Source organism: Prenolepis imparis, unplaced genomic scaffold, assembly GCF_030444845.1.
Source record: "Prenolepis imparis isolate NDT839.2.m4 unplaced genomic scaffold, iyPreImpa1.0 SCAF_11, whole genome shotgun sequence".
Taxonomy (NCBI): domain Eukaryota; kingdom Metazoa; phylum Arthropoda; class Insecta; order Hymenoptera; family Formicidae; genus Prenolepis; species Prenolepis imparis.
In genome coordinates, this window is record NW_028141169.1 from 14097753 (window position 1) to 14103015 (window position 5263).

The window sequence follows — 5263 nt, forward strand, 5'->3', positions numbered from 1 at the left end:
AAGCAGTGGTATCAACGCAGAGTACTAGAGAGAGAGAGAGAGAGAGAAAGGGGGGGAGAGAAAGTGCAAAACAAATATTATAAATGTTAAACTACAATAAACATTATAAAATATATAAAGAAATGTTAAAGTTTTGCAAACATAAAAGATCAATATTACGAGCCTTATAAAATTGTCTAACTCTTGTTTTTTGATCGTATGCAAAAGAACTATATAGCAAAGTCTCGTAAAAGAATTAGTTTCTATTTTTTACATGGAAACATAAATTTAATGGAGATTCAATTTTAATCGCAAATAATATTTTATATAATAATATTAATATTATATAATAATAATATTACATTAATACTAGTAATAATTAATGTTTTACATGACTTGTTATATATATGTATAAAAATTTGAAGTGAGATTGAATTATGATTAATTATATTATCGCACAATCTCATATTTAGTGAAAATAGTATTTGTGAAGAAACAATGATGACGTAAGATATAAAGAAATATTATTGTTAATTTATGTTTGTTAATCAATTTTATTATTATTTTGTTAGCAGATTTTTAATTATTCGTTATTAATTTATAATATCTAATCGGGGTTCGATTAAAGCGACTAGCACTCGAGGGCAACGACTAACTCCAATCAATATCTTGTGCACACACAAGCAATGCACATATCGAAAATGTACGATCCGATAAAAAAATAGAAAAAGAAGGCTTCTTTTTTCACTTTTTATATACTACCGATGAGAACTCACTGGATGGAAATCAAAATTGCGATTGATTTCACTCAGCGACATAGCGTGGGAAGGATTTCTCCTATAATGTGATTGAGGTAGCTGTACACTTAATATTAGATGTCACTTATTATTGGTTGCGGAATCAACTATTACCGACAGAAATGTTTTAGCCTCTCGTATATCACATAAGCAAATGACCAGTACGATTGGAGCTTTATACAGTCAAAATAATACTTTCTTTTATCAATGTGTTCTTTTATCAATGTGCCTTGTGTTTAGCAGTTTTAACTGTTATATAGAAACAAATTTAAAAGCACTCTCTCTCTCTCTCTTTCTCGTAAATATGTTTCAACTTTGACATTTAAAACTTAAACGCTTTGTCGCGAAACTGTTTCTGAAACACTTCTAATTAATCTCATTTATTAAGCAGTTCTTCGTTTCTTTGAATCAGTTTCGTTGATTTAACAATAACAAAGTTATTTGCAAATCTTTTTAATTAAAAACATGTGTCTGTGTGTATGTGTGTGTCAATATATTTACATTACTTTAAATTTATATGTGGCGTGATTTACGAATGTTAAACGGTTGCGCGCTTCGTGGTACATCGAAATCGACCCGTGGACGCAACATATATACAGGGTGTCCCAAAATTAGACTGACAAACTTCAAGTGATTATAAAGGACATCAAAACAAACCAGTTTTGTCAATAAACCCATGTCCGCAAATGAGTCGTTTTGGCACTAGAATGGTTTTTGAAGTGAAGTATATTTTCTTCTCTTCCATTATATCTAGCTTCCTTATAAATCAGATGCATATCGGCCAGTTCTTCATAAGAAAATTTGTCCATTTTGAATATGAATTTCGATTAAATAATAATGAATATTGAGTGTAATGCTGAATGGATACTCAATGCTGTGATACTGAGCTTATGTTAGTCAACAGTATCTTATTTAAACAATATTAAACAATATCAAACAATGTCAAACAACGTTAAACAATGTCTTATTGTTACGATATATATATATGTATATATATATATACACAATTCGACATTCGCAAATTACGTCATTCTCATACACTCGAGCAAATAAGGAAATACTGATTGAAAAGGAACGGTAATTTTATTAATTTAATATACTGTCCCAAACACGACCACACTGTTTGACTGCTCCTAATTCAACATGCTGTTGTTGATAATCAAACCCCTTGGTAATGCGCTCGGAGACGATCTCTCGGAGATATGTATAAATTTGATATAGGGATAAAACTTAGAGACGCAACACTGCTCTCCTTCTTAAAGATTGTTGTCCCGACAATCATCAACAAAGGAACTTAATTCACCTGCGTGCTTCAATATTGACTCCAGGATCCTAAATGAGTTTTCTGTTTTATCATGAACCTCCTATCCAAGTTATTAACACACCATATTAAATCTGCGCTGTTAAACATTAAAATCGACTTCTCTAGCGCACAATCTAATGTCGAATCCAGAATTCCGACGAGTCTTCCTACTCTATCTTGAGCTCCTGCCCAAGCTACCGAGCGACATGCCATACTGGACACAATCGACTATCAATGTATTTCTCGATTTTGCGTTCTGGTATCCCTCTGTCTACTCTTAATCTTAATCTACTCTTAATTTTCAAGAATATTCTCTCTGTCGACAATTATTACATCTCAGGAATTTTCGAAGCCATTTGTTCCATAGGAAAACCACGGATCAGAAACCATGGGCAGTTTTCTTACAATGCTTTCTTAGCATCTCCCACTGCACGATATATGGTCTTTCTCCTTATTCTTAACTTTTTAATAAATATTTTCTTGTAAGAAAAGAAATAGAAATGCAAACGTATTCATTAAAATTAAAATTAAATTTTTAACACGATTTAATCTCTTATCGAGCAATAAATACTATAGTTCAATTCAAGCTAGACTTTAATTTATTTTTGAGTTTGCTATTGAAATTTTCGTGCTTTCTATTCTACTCTCTATACTTTCTATTGTTAGAAAGACTAAGGAGCTACGACCACTCCTCGCATAGTTCTCTCACGCAAAAGTCGAAACACAAAATGAAGTCATCAAACCTTTTCCTGCGTAGGTGATCTCGTGATCATGATTGTTGCGTAATTATTGTTGTAAGTATTGTATGTTTGATTCTGGCTGTTAATCTCCAAAATGTTGCATTTATGGGTCGGTCTCGGTATACCTCGAAGCAACCGTTCGCCGTTTGCGAATTACATCACTCTCGCATGTCTGATTCTGAGCAACGGAACTGTCCCAAACACGACCACACTGTTTGACAGCTGCCTCAAATCCAACATGTCTGTCGTTGTTGACAAATAGACTTCTTAGCAACGCGCTCGGAGATGTGCGTAGATTTGATACAAGGATGAAATCTAAGAACGCAACAATATATATAAAATATCTAAAATATATATTTATATATACATATCTAAAATATACACAATATCGGATTTCTCTCGAGAACTATTAATAATAAAATATTGCTTTATTCTGCAGCAAGACTAATTAGTAAAACATACATATAATTTATATTTTAATTAATTAATTTTTTAATTTATTTATTACCTAACAAATTTACTTTTTTTACATATGTAGTTAATTTAAACTATGTAATATTTCTTTTTATAAATAATAATCGGCGATAAGGTGATAAATGTTGTTTAAAGAACATAAAATATAAATATAGTGTATCCAAAATCGCTTTATCGCTTTTGCGTTTTATTTGTACTGATACAATGTTCGATTCTTTTAACAATGAACATTTTTGTAAAGCGTAATATAAAAAAACATCAGAAAATGACAATAGAGAAAATTTTTGGAATTCGTATAATTATTATACAATAATAGACATATGATAACACAAGTTTCTGTGTGTCAATATATAACGTTTAAGATAAAATGCTGAGATACACTTGTGTGAGACATAGATAAATTTTGAATTATTTGTTGCATTAATAAGAAAATATTGTCAGATAGACAATCATTATACTATATGTATCTAGTTAACACTTACTCGTCAAAGAAAGAGGGAAGAGGGAGGGGGGAGAGAGAGAGAGAGAGAGAGAGAGAGAGAGAGAGAGAGAGAGAGAGAGAGAGAGAGAGAGAGAGAGAGAGAGAGAGAGATTTCAGTATGGTTTGGAGATTGATGGCTACTTCTAATGTGGATTATTATTATTAAAGTTTTTCTTTACTATAAAATAGTAATAATTTAAGTTATAATTAAATTGTAATCTAAACAAATGTTAGAAAAATTTAAACGTTTAGAAAATTTAGTATTTTGATCGTACTTACTTGTATTATTTAAAATTTTTATTTTATATACTTATAAATCGTATATTTGTATGTAGTTGTATATTAAAACTATATTCTCAATTTTATAATAAATATATTATCTTACATAATTTTAACAGAGAATATACAAGGTGTCCCGGTAAACATAGGCAATCTCTCGTATGGACATGCACAATAGATAAAAATAGTTCTTATACAATTTTTTTCTGTAACGCATCTTTATCGAGATACTTGTTTTTAAAGCTAAAATTTGAGAAATAGTTTTCTTAAATAATTTTACTTTTATATATCATTCTGTAGATTTTAATAATTTGTAATAATTATTTTTATATTAAGTAAAAATCTTTAAAATAGCGTAATAAATTTTTTGATATTATGTCAGAGAGCCAGGAGAGCGGATTATCTTTAAATCTTCTAATCTACAAAATTTTTTACAAAACGTTCTTTTTATTTTTAAGTGTTTTTTTAGATTCTCTACATTTTCTTTAAAAAAAGATAATACTTTTATTTTATTTCGTAAAAGTTAACTATTTTCGAGAAAAACACATTTGAATGATACACAATAAACTTTTATTCGAATAATAGAACAATATAATTTTGAATGATACGAAATTGCATTGACTGTATTAAAATTTATTGAAACAAAATAGATTTAGCCAAAATTATAAAAAAATTAAGGTAGTTCCATTAAAAAAAATATAACCTTTAAATGACTTTGAAAATCGTCCTTTAGGAGAAAGTCAGTAGCGCCAATTTCTTTCCTCCTCAAAATCTTATAACTTTTACACGAAATATTTTTTTGTAAAAGGCTTAAGACAAGAGATATTTAGGAACATTAAAATGGCCCACCCTAATATGTATATATCTGAATCATAAATATGTTGATTATAAGGATCATCTGATAAGTGTTATTGTAAGAATAATTATCTTTTCAACAAAAAAATAAATAATTCTTTAACTGCACTCCAATTCCATTCTACACGAGAAATGTTTATATTTATAATTAATTTTATCAAGAGACACGGTAGTGTCTCGCGCCAAGCCCACGCGCAAGCTACAGCGAGACGCTTCGGATATCTATGCGTGAATGGCCCAGTTGCGAGACTTTCATATATTATCGGTTCTCATATAATGGTTGGAACGATCGAGTTCTTAATAGGCTTAATCGATAGCTTGCATTTGAATTATATAATAAAAGTATCTTTATTTT